Source organism: Schistocerca serialis, unplaced genomic scaffold (genome assembly GCF_023864345.2).
Source record: "Schistocerca serialis cubense isolate TAMUIC-IGC-003099 unplaced genomic scaffold, iqSchSeri2.2 HiC_scaffold_1393, whole genome shotgun sequence".
Lineage (NCBI taxonomy): Eukaryota > Metazoa > Arthropoda > Insecta > Orthoptera > Acrididae > Schistocerca > Schistocerca serialis.
Genome location: NW_026047617.1, coordinates 13,416,627 through 13,429,426, shown reverse-complemented (window position 1 = coordinate 13,429,426; position 12,800 = coordinate 13,416,627).

The following is a 12,800-nucleotide window of genomic DNA, read 5'->3' as shown; positions in this document are numbered from 1 at the left end:
ACTAGCGTCACAGGAATGGTTCAAAACATAGACAGTATGAAGAGTCAGTTTTCTTGTACTTAAGTCGGCATTGTGCCTTTTGTATTTTACTCCGATGCAATTTCTGTGTTTCATCGTCAATAAGAAGGTCAGAGGCATACAGTAAACCTGAAGTGAAGCATCAAAATCTATAACTAGTGTCACAGGAATGGTTCAAAACATAGACAGTAAGAAGAATCATTTTTCTTGTACTTAAGTCGGCATTGTGCCTTTTGTATTTAATTCCGATGCAATTTCAGTGATTAAACGTCAATAAGAAGGTCAGAGGGATACAGTAAACCTGAAGTGAAGCATCGGAAACTATAACTAGTGTCACAGGCATTGTTCAAAACACAGACAGCAAGGAGAGTCAGTTTTCTTGTACTTAAGTCGGCATTGTGCCTTTGGTATTTAATTCCGATTCAATTTCTGTGTTTCATCGTCAATAAGAAGGTCAGAGGGATACAGTAAACCTACAGTGATGCATCGGAATCTGTAACTAGTGTCACAGGTATGGTTCAAAACATAGACAGTAAGAAGAGTCAGTTTTCTTGTACTTAAGTCGGCATTGTGCCATTTGTAATTAATTCCGATGCAATTTCTGTGTTTCATCGTCAATAAGAAGGTCAGAAGGATACAGTAAACCTGAAGTGAAGCATCGGAATTTATAACTAGTGTCACAGGAATGGTTCAAAACATAGACAGTAAGAAGAGTCACTTTTCTTGTACTTAAGTCGGCATTGTGCCTTTTGTATATAATTCCGAAGCAATTTCTGTGTTTCATCGGCTATAAGAAGGTCAGAGGGATATAGTGAACCTGAAGTGAAGCATCGGATTCTATAACTAGTGTCATAGGAATGGTTCAAAACATAGACAGTAAGAAGATCAGTTTTCTTGAACTTAAGTCGGCATTGTGCCTTTTGTATTTAATCCGATGCAATTTCTGTGTTTCATCGTCAATAAGAAGGTCGGAGGCATACGGTTAACCTGAATTGAAGCATTGGAATCTATAACTAGTGTCACAGGAATTGTTCAAAACATAGACAGTAAGAAGAGTCAGTTTTCTTGTACTTAAATCGGCATTGTGCCTTTTGAATTTAATTCCGATTCAATTTCTGTGTTTCATCGTCAATAAGAAGGTGAGAGGGAAACAGTAAACCTAAAGTGAAGCATCGGAATCTATAACTAGTGTCACAGGTATGGTTCAAAACATGGACAGTAAGAAGAGTCAGTTTTCTTGTACTTAAGTCGGCATTGTGCCTTTTGTATTTAATTCCGATGCAATTTCAGTGACTCATCGTCAATAAGAAGGTCAGAGGGATATAGTGAACCTGAGGTGAAGCATCGGATTCTATAACTAGTGTCACAAGAATGGTTCAAACATAGACAGTAAGAAGATCAGTTTTCTTGTACTTAAGTCAGCATTGTGCCTTTTGTATTTAATTCCGATGCAATTTCAGTGTTTCATCGTCTATAAGAAGGTCAGAGGGATATAGTGAACCTGAAGTGATGCATTGGATTCTATAACTAGTGTCACAGGAATGGTTCAAAACATAGACCGTAAGAAGATCAGGTTTCTTGTACTTAAGTCGGCATTGCGCCTTTTGTATTTAATTCCGATGCAATTTCAGTGATTAAACGTCAATAAGAAGGTCAGAGGGATATAGTGAACCTGAAGTGAAGCATCGGATTCTATAACTAGTGTCACAGGAATGGTTCGAGGCATAGACAGTAAGAAGAGTCACTTTTCTTGTACTTAAGTCGGCATTGTGCCTTTTGTATTTAATTCCGAAGCAATTTCTGTGTTTCATTGGCTATAAGATGGTCAGATGGATACAGTAAACCTAAAGTGAAGCATCGGAATCTATAACGAGTGTCACAGGAATGGTTCGAGGCATAGACAGTAAGAAGAGTCACTTTTCTTGTACTTAAGTCGGCATTGTGCCTTTTGTATTTAATTCCGAAGCAATTTCTGTGTTTCATTGGCTATAAGATGGTCAGAGGGATACAGTAAACCTAAAGTGAAGCATCGGAATCTATAACTAGTGTCACAGGAATGGTTCAAAACATAGACAGTATGAAGAGTCAGTTTTCTTGTACTTAAGTCGGCATTGTGCCTTTTGTATTTAATTCCGATGCAATTTCAGTGTTTCATCGTCTATAAGAAGGTCAGAGGGATATAGTGAACCTGAAGTGAAGCATCGGATTCCATAACTAGTGTCACAGGAATGGTTCAAAACATAGACAGTAAGAAGATCAGTTTTCTTGTACTTAAGTCGGCATTGGGCCTTTTGTATTTAATCCGATGCAATTTCTGTGTTTCATCGTCAATAAGAAGCCCGGAGGGATACAGTAAACCTGAAGTGAAGCATCGGAAGCTATAACTAGTGTCACAGGCATTGTTCAAAACATAGACAGTAAGGAGAGTCAGTTTTCTTGTACTTAAGTCGGCATTGTGTCTTTTGTATTTAATTCCGAAGAAATTTCTGTGTTCCATCGTCAATAAGAAGGTCAAAGGGATACAGTAAACCTGAAGTAAAGCATCGGAATCTATAACGAGTGTCACAGGAATGGTTCAAAACATAGACAGTAAGAAGAGTCACTTTTCTTGTACTTAAGTCGGCATTGTGCCTTTTGTATTTTACTCCGATGCAATTTCTGTGTTTCATCGTCAATTAGAAGGTCAGAGGCATACAGTAAACCTGAAGTGAAGCATCAAAATCTGTAACTAGTGTCACAGGAATGGTTCAAAACATAGACAGTAAGAAGAATCAGTTTTCTTGTACTTAAGTCTGCATTGTGCCTTTTGTATGTAATTCCGATGCAATTTCAGTGATTAAACGTCAATAAGAAGGTCAGAGGGATATAGTGAACCTGAAGTGAAGCATCGGAATCTATAACTAGTGTCACAGGAATGGTTCAAAACATAGACAGTAAGAAGAGTCAGTTATCTTGTACTTAAGTCGGCATTGTGTCTTTTGTATTAAATTCCGAAGCAATTTCTGTGTTTCATCGTCAATAAGAAGGTCAAAGGGATACAGTAAACCTGAAGTGAAGCATCGGAATCTATAACTAGTGTCACAGGAATGGTTCAAAACATAGACAGTATGAAGAGTCAGTTTTCTTGTACTTAAGTCGGCATTGTGCCTTTTGTATTTTACTCCGATGCAATTTCTGTGTTTCATCGTCAATAAGAAGGTCAGAGGCATACAGTAAACCTGAAGTGAAGCATCAAAATCTATAACTAGTGTCACAGGAATGGTTCAAAACATAGACAGTAAGAAGAATCAGTTTTCTTGTACTTAATTCGGCATTGTGCCTTTTGTATTTAATTCCGATGCAATTTCAGTTATTAAACGTCAATAAGAAGGTCAGAGGGATATAGTGAACCTGAAGTGAAGCATCGGATTCCATAACTGGTGTCACAGGAATGGTTCAAAACATAGACAGTAAGAAGATCAGTTTTCTTGAACTTAAGTCGGCATTGTGCTTTTGTATTTAATCCGATGCAATTTCTGTGTTTCATCGTCAATAAGAAGCCCGGAGGGATACAGTAAACCTGAAGTGAAGCATCGGAAGCTATAACTAGTGTCACAGGCATTGTTCAAAACATAGACAGTAAGGAGAGTCAGTTTTCTTGTACTTAAGTCGGCATTGTGTCTTTTGTATTTAATTCCGAAGAAATTTCTGTGTTTCATCGTCAATAAGAAGGTCAAAGGGATACAGTAAACCTGAAGTAAAGCATCGGAATCTATAACGAGTGTCACAGGAATGGTTCAAAACATAGACAGTAAGAAGAGTCACTTTTCTTGTACTTAAGTCTTCATTGTGCCTTTTGTATTTTACTCCGATGCAATTTCTGTGTTTCATCGTCAATTAGGAGGTCAGAGGCATACAGTAAACCTGAAGTGAAGCATCAAAATCTGTAACTAGTGTCACAGGAATGGTTCAAAACATAGACAGTAAGAAGAATCAGTTTTCTTGTACTTAAGTCAGCATTGTTCCTTTTGTATGTAATTCCGATGCAATTTCAGTGATTAAACGTCAATAAGAAGGTCAGAGGGATATAGTGAACCTGAAGTGAAGCATCGGATTCTATAACTAGTGTCACAGGAATGGTTCAAAACATAGACGGTAAGAAGATCAGTTTTCTTGAACTTAAGTCGGCATTGTGCCTTTTGTATTTAATCCGATGCAATTTCTGTGTTTCATCGTCAATAAGAAGGTCGGAGGCATACGGTTAACCTGAATTGAAGCATTGGAATCTATAACTAGTGTCACAGGAATTGTTCAAAACATAGACAGTAAGAAGAGTCAGTTTTCTTGGACTTAAGTCGGCATTGTGCCTTTTGTATTTAATTCCGAAGCAATTTCTGTGTTTCATCGTCAATAAGAAGGTCAAAGGGATACAGTAAACCTGAAGTAAAGCATCGGAATCTATAACGAGTGTCACATGAAAGGTTCAAAACATAGATAGTAAGAAGAGTCAGTTTTCTTGTACTTAAGTCGGCATTGTGCTTTTTCTATTTAATTCCGATGCAATATTTGTGTTTCATCGTCAATAAGTTGTTCAGAGGGATACAGTAAACCTGAAGTGAAGCATCGGAATCTATAACTAGTGTCACAGGAATGGTTCAAAACACAGACAGTAAGCAAAGTCAGTTATCTTGTACTTAAGTCGGCATTGTGCCTTTGGTATTTAATTCCGATTCAATTTCTGTGTTTCATCGTCAATAAGAAGGTCAGAGGGATACAGTAAACCTACAGTGAAGCACCGGAATCTGTAACTAGTGTCACAGGTATGGTTCAAAACATAGACAGTAAGAAGAGTCAGTTTTCTTGTACTTAAGTCGTCATTGTGCCATTTGTAATTAATTCCGATGCAATTTCTGTGTTTCATCGTCAATAAGAAGGTCAGAGGGATACAGTAAACCTGAAGTGAAGCATCGGAATCTATAACTAGTGTCACAGGAATGGTTCAAAACATAGACAGTAAGAAGAGTCAGTTATCTTGTACTTAAGTCGGCATTGTGTCTTTTGTATTTAATTCCGAAGCAATTTCTGTGTTTCATCGTCAATAAGAAGGTCAAAGGGATACAGTAAACCTGAAGTGAAGCATCGGAATCTATAACTAGTGTCACAGGAATGGTTCAAAACATAGACAGTATGAAGAGTCAGTTTTCTTGTACTTAAGTCGGCATTGTGCCTTTTGTATTTTACTCCGATGCAATTTCTGTGTTTCGTCGTCAATAAGAAGGTCAGAGGCATACAGTAAACCTGAAGTGAAGCATCAAAATCTGTAACTAGTGTCACAGGAATGGTTCAAAACATAGACAGTAAGAAGAATCAGTTTTCTTGTACTTAATTCGGCATTGTGCCTTTTGTATTTAAATCCGATGCAATTTCAGTTATTAAACGTCAATAAGAAGGTCAGAGGGATATAGTGAACTTGAAGTGAAGCATCGGATTCTATAACTAGTGTCACAGGAATGGTTCAAAACATAGACAGTAAGAAAATCAGTTTTCTTGAACTTAAGTCGGCATTGTGCTTTTGTATTTAATCCGATGCAATTTCTGTGTTTCATCGTCAATAAGAAGGTCGGAGGCATACGGTTAACCTGAATTGAAGCATTGGATTCTATAACTAGTCTCACATCAATAGTTCAAAACATAGACGGTAAGAAGAGTCAGTTTTCTTGTACTTCAGTCGGCATTGTGCTTTTTCTATTTAATTCCGATGCAATATTTGTGTTTCATCGTCAATAAGTTGTTCAGAGGGATACAGTAAACCTGAAGTGAAGCATCGGAATCTATAACTAGTGTCACAGGAATGGTTCAAAGCACAGACAGTAAGTAAAGTCAGTTATCTTGTACTTAAGTCGGCATTGTGCTTTTTGTATTTAATTCCGAAGCAATTTCTGAGTTTCATCGTCAAGAAGAGGGTCAGAGAGATACAGTAAACCTGAAGTAATGCATCGTAATCTATATCTAGTGTCACAGGAATGGTTCAAAACATAGACAGTAAGAAGAGTCACTTTTCTTGTACTTAAGTCGGCATTGTGCCTTTTGTATTTAATTCCGAAGCAATTTCTGTGTTTCATCGTCAATAAGATGGTCAGAGGGATACAGTAAACCTGAAGTGAAGCATCGGAATCTATAACTAGCGTCACAGGAATGGTTCAAAACATAGACAGTATGAAGAGTCAGTTTTCTTGTACTTAAGTCGGCATTGTGCCTTTTGTATTTTACTCCGATGCAATTTCTGTGTTTCATCGTCAATAAGAAGGTCAGAGGCATACAGTAAACCTGAAGTGAAGCATCAAAATCTATAACTAGTGTCACAGGAATGGTTCAAAACATAGACAGTAAGAAGAATCATTTTTCTTGTACTTAAGTCGGCATTGTGCCTTTTGTATTTAATTCCGATGCAATTTCAGTGATTAAACGTCAATAAGAAGGTCAGAGGGATACAGTAAACCTGAAGTGAAGCATCGGAAACTATAACTAGTGTCACAGGCATTGTTCAAAACACAGACAGCAAGGAGAGTCAGTTTTCTTGTACTTAAGTCGGCATTGTGCCTTTGGTATTTAATTCCGATTCAATTTCTGTGTTTCATCGTCAATAAGAAGGTCAGAGGGATATAGTGAACCTGAAGTGAAGCATCGGATTCTATAACTAGTGTCATAGGAATGGTTCAAAACATAGACAGTAAGAAGATCAGTTTTCTTGAACTTAAGTCGGCATTGAGCCTTTTGTATTTAATCCGATGCAATTTCTGTGTTTCATCGTCAATAAGAAGGTCGGAGGCATACGGTTAACCTGAATTGAAGCATTGGAATCTATAACTAGTGTCACAGGAATTGTTCAAAACATAGACAGTAAGAAGAGTCAGTTTTCTTGTACTTAAATCGGCATTGTGCCTTTTGAATTTAATTCCGATTCAATTTCTGTGTTTCATCGTCAATAAGAAGGTGAGAGGGAAACAGTAAACCTAAAGTGAAGCATCGGAATCTATAACTAGTGTCACAGGTATGGTTCAAAACATGGACAGTAAGAAGAGTCAGTTTTCTTGTACTTAAGTCGGCATTGTGCCTTTTGTATTTAATTCCGATGCAATTTGAGTGACTCATCGTCAATAAGAAGGTCAGAGGGATATAGTGAACCTGAGGTGAAGCATCGGATTCTATAACTAGTGTCACAAGAATGGTTCAAACATAGACAGTAAGAAGATCAGTTTTCTTGTACTTAAGTCAGCATTGTGCCTTTTGTATTTAATTCCGATGCAATTTCAGTGTTTCATCGTCTATAAGAAGGTCAGAGGGATATAGTGAACCTGAAGTGATGCATTGGATTCTATAACTAGTGTCACAGGAATGGTTCAAAACATAGACCGTAAGAAGATCAGGTTTCTTGTACTTAAGTCGGCATTGCGCCTTTTGTATTTAATTCCGATGCAATTTCAGTGATTAAACGTCAATAAGAAGGTCAGAGGGATATAGTGAACCTGAAGTGAAGCATCGGATTCTATAACTAGTGTCACAGGAATGGTTCGAGGCATAGACAGTAAGAAGAGTCACTTTTCTTGTACTTAAGTCGGCATTGTGCCTTTTGTATTTAATTCCGAAGCAATTTCTGTGTTTCATTGGCTATAAGATGGTCAGATGGATACAGTAAACCTAAAGTGAAGCATCGGAATCTATAACGAGTGTCACAGGAATGGTTCGAGGCATAGACAGTAAGAAGAGTCACTTTTCTTGTACTTAAGTCGGCATTGTGCCTTTTGTATTTAATTCCGAAGCAATTTCTGTGTTTCATTGGCTATAAGATGGTCAGAGGGATACAGTAAACCTAAAGTGAAGCATCGGAATCTATAACTAGTGTCACAGGAATGGTTCAAAACATAGACAGTATGAAGAGTCAGTTTTCTTGTACTTAAGTCGGCATTGTGCCTTTTGTATTTAATTCCGATGCAATTTCAGTGTTTCATCGTCTATAAGAAGGTCAGAGGGATATAGTGAACCTGAAGTGAAGCATCGGATTCTATAACTAGTGTCACAGGAATGGTTCAAAACATAGACAGTAAGAAGATCAGTTTTCTTGTACTTAAGTCGGCATTGGGCCTTTTGTATTTAATCCGATGCAATTTCTGTGTTTCATCGTCAATAAGAAGCCCGGAGGGATACAGTAAACCTGAAGTGAAGCATCGGAAGCTATAACTAGTGTCACAGGCATTGTTCAAAACATAGACAGTAAGGAGAGTCAGTTTTCTTGTACTTAAGTCGGCATTGTGTCTTTTGTATTTAATTCCGAAGAAATTTCTGTGTTCCATCGTCAATAAGAAGGTCAAAGGGATACAGTAAACCTGAAGTAAAGCATCGGAATCTATAACGAGTGTCACAGGAATGGTTCAAAACATAGACAGTAAGAAGAGTCACTTTTCTTGTACTTAAGTCGGCATTGTGCCTTTTGTATTTTACTCCGATGCAATTTCTGTGTTTCATCGTCAATTAGAAGGTCAGAGGCATACAGTAAACCTGAAGTGAAGCATCAAAATCTGTAACTAGTGTCACAGGAATGGTTCAAAACATAGACAGTAAGAAGAATCAGTTTTCTTGTACTTAAGTCTGCATTGTGCCTTTTGTATGTAATTCCGATGCAATTTCAGTGATTAAACGTCAATAAGAAGGTCAGAGGGATATAGTGAACCTGAAGTGAAGCATCGGAATCTATAACTAGTGTCACAGGAATGGTTCAAAACATAGACAGTAAGAAGAGTCAGTTATCTTGTACTTAAGTCGGCATTGTGTCTTTTGTATTTAATTCCGAAGCAATTTCTGTGTTTCATCGTCAATAAGAAGGTCAAAGGGATACAGTAAACCTGAAGTGAAGCATCGGAATCTATAACTAGTGTCACAGGAATGGTTCAAAACATAGACAGTATGAAGAGTCAGTTTTCTTGTACTTAAGTCGGCATTGTGCCTTTTGTATTTTACTCCGATGCAATTTCTGTGTTTCATCGTCAATAAGAAGGTCAGAGGCATACAGTAAACCTGAAGTGAAGCATCAAAATCTATAACTAGTGTCACAGGAATGGTTCAAAACATAGACAGTAAGAAGAATCAGTTTTCTTGTACTTAATTCGGCATTGTGCCTTTTGTATTTAATTCCGATGCAATTTCAGTTATTAAACGTCAATAAGAAGGTCAGAGGGATATAGTGAACCTGAAGTGAAGCATCGGATTCTATAACTGGTGTCACAGGAATGGTTCAAAACATAGACAGTAAGAAGATCAGTTTTCTTGAACTTAAGTCGGCATTGTGCTTTTGTATTTAATCCGATGCAATTTCTGTGTTTCATCGTCAATAAGAAGGTCGGAGGCATACGGTTAACCTGAATTGAAGAATTGGAATCTATAACTAGTCTCACAGGAATTGTTCAAAACATAGACAGTAAGAAGAGTCAGTTTTCTTGTACTTAAATCGGCATTGTGCCTTTTGAATTTAATTCCGATTCAATTTCTGTGTTTCATCGTCAATAAGAAGGTGAGAGGGAAACAGTAAACCTACAGTGAAGCATCGGAAGCCATAACTAGTGTCACAGGCATTGTTCAAAACATAGACAGTAAGGAGAGTCAGATTGCTTGTACTTAAGTCGGCGTTGTGCCTTTGGTATTTAATTCCGATTCAATTTCTGTGATTCATCGTCAATAAATGTAATATAATGCGCATACATAGGGGCAGAAATCCATTCCAGTACGATTATGCCATAGGTGGTAAATCATTGGAAGCGGTAACGACCGTAAAATACTTAGGAGTTACTATCCGGAGCGATCTGAAGTGGAATGATCACATAAAACAAATAGTGGGAAAAGCAGGCGCCAGGTTGAGATTCATAGGAAGAATTCTAAGAAAATGTGACTCATCGACGAAAGAAGTAGCTTACAAAACGCTTGTTCGTCCGATTCTTGAGTATTGCTCATCAGTATGGGACCCTTACCAGGTTGGATTAATAGAAGAGATAGACATGATCCAGCGAAAAGCAGCGCGATTCGTCATGGGGACATTTAGTCAGCGCGAGAGCGTTACGGAGATGCTGAACAAGCTCCAGTGGCGGACACTTCAAGAAAGGCGTTACGCAATACGGAGAGGTTTATTATCGAAATTACGAGAGAGCACATTCCGGGAAGAGATGGGCAACATATTACTACCGCCCACATATATCTCTCGTAATGATCACAACGAAAAGATCCGAGAAATTAGAGCAAATACGGAGACTTACAAGCAGTCGTTCTTTCCACGCACAATTCGTGAATGGAACAGGGAAGGGGGGATCAGATAGTGGTACAATAAGTACCCTCCGCCACACACCGTAAGGTGGCTCGCGGAGTATAGATGTAGATGTAGATGTAGATAAGTAGGTCAGAGGGATACAGAAATCCTACAGTGAAGCATCGGAATCTGTAACTAGTGTCACAGGTATGGTTCAAAACATAGACAGTAAGGAGAGTCAGTTTTCTTGTACTTAAGTCGGCATTGTGCCATTTGTAATTAATTCCGATGCAATTTCTGTGTTTCATCGTTAACAAGAAGGTCAGAGGGAGACAGTAAACCTGAAGTCAAGCATCGGAATCTATAACTAGTGTCACAGGAATGGTTCAAAACATTGACAGTAAGAAGAGTCAGTTTTCTTGTACTTAAGTCGGCATTGTGCCTTTTGTATTTAATTCCGAAGCAATTTCTGTGTTTCATCGTCAATAAGAAGTTCAAAGGGATACAGTAAACCTGAAGTAAAGCATCGGAATCTATAACGAGTGTCACATGAATGGTTCAAAACATAGACAGTAAGAAGAGTCAGTTTTCTTGTACTTCAGTCGGCATTGTGCTTTTTCTAATTAATTCCGATGCAATATTTGTGTTTCATCGTCAATAAGTTGTTCAGAGGGATACAGTAAACCTGAAGTGAAGCATCGGAATCTATAACTAGTGTCACAGGAATGGTTCAAAGCACAGACAGTAAGTAAAGTCAGTTATCTTGTACTTAAGTCGGCATTGTGCTTTTTGTATTTAATTCCGAAGCAATTTCTGAGTTTCATCGTCAAGAAGAGGGTCAGAGAGATACAGTAAACCTGAAGTAATGCATCGTAATCTATATCTAGTGTCACAGGAATGGTTCAAAACATAGACAGTAAGAAGAGTCACTTTTCTTGTGCTTAAGTCGGCATTGTGCCTTTTGTATTTAATTCCGAAGCAATTTCTGTGTTTCATCGTCAATAAGATGGTCAGAGGGATACAGTAAACCTGAAGTGAAGCATCGGAATCTATAACTAGCGTCACAGGAATGGTTCAAAACATAGACAGTATGAAGAGTCAGTTTTCTTGTACTTAAGTCGGCATTGTGCCTTTTGTATTTTACTCCGATGCAATTTCTGTGTTCCATCGTCAATAAGAAGGTCAGAGGCATACAGTAAACCTGAAGTGAAGCATCAAAATCTATAACTAGTGTCACAGGAATGGTTCAAAACATAGACAGTAAGAAGAATCATTTTTCTTGTACTTAAGTCGGCATTGTGCCTTTTGTATTTAATTCCGATGCAATTTCAGTGATTAAACGTCAATAAGAAGGTCAGAGGGATACAGTAAACCTGAAGTGAAGCATTGGAAGCTATAACTAGTGTCACAGGCATTGTTCAAAACACAGACAGCAAGGAGAGTCAGTTTTCTTGTACTTAAGTCGGCATTGTGCCTTTGGTATTTAATTCCGATTCAATTTCTGTGTTTCATCGTCAATAAGAAGGTCAGAGGGATACAGTAAACCTACAGTGAAGCATCGGAATCTGTAACCAGTGTCACAGGTATGGTTCAAAACATAGACAGTAAGAAGAGTCAGTTTTCTTGTACTTAAGTCGGCATTGTGCCATTTGTAATTAATTCCGATGCAATTTCTGTGTTTCATCGTCAATAAGAAGGTCAGAAGGATACAGTAAACCTGAAGTGAAGCATCGCAATTTATAACTAGTGTCACAGGAATGGTTCAAAACATAGACAGTAAGAAGAGTCAGTTATCTTGTACTTAAGTCGGCATTGTGTCTTTTGTATTTAATTCCGAAGCAATTTCTGTGTTTCATCGTCAATAAGAAGGTCAAAGGGATACAGTAAACCTGAAGTAAAGCATCGGAATCTATAACGAGTGTCACAGGAATGGTTCAAAACATAGACAGTAAGAAGAGTCACTTTTCTTGTACTTAAGTCGGCATTGTGCCTTTTGTATATAATTCCGAAGCAATTGCTGTGTTTCATCGGCTATAAGATGGTCAGAGGGATACAGTAAACCTGAAGTGAAGCATCGGAATCTATAACTAGTGTCACAGGAATGGTTCAAAACATAGACAGTATGAAGAGTCAGTTTTCTTGTACTAAAGTCGGCATTGTGCCTTTTGTATTTTACTCCGATGCAATTTCTGTGTTTCATCGTCAATAAGAAGGTCAGAGGCATACAGTAAACCAGAATTGAAGCATCAAAATCTATAACTAGTGTCACAGGAATGGTTCAAAACATAGACAGTAAGAAGAATCAGTTTTCTTGTACTTAAGTCGGCATTGTGCCTTTTGTATTTAATTCCGATGCAATTTCAGTGATTAAACGTCAATAAGAAGGTCAGAGGGATATAGTGAACCTGAAGTGAAGCATCGGATTCTATAACTAGTGTCATAGGAATGGTTCAAAACATAGACAGTAAGAAGATCAGTTTTCTTGAACTTAAGTCGGCATTGTGCCTTTTGT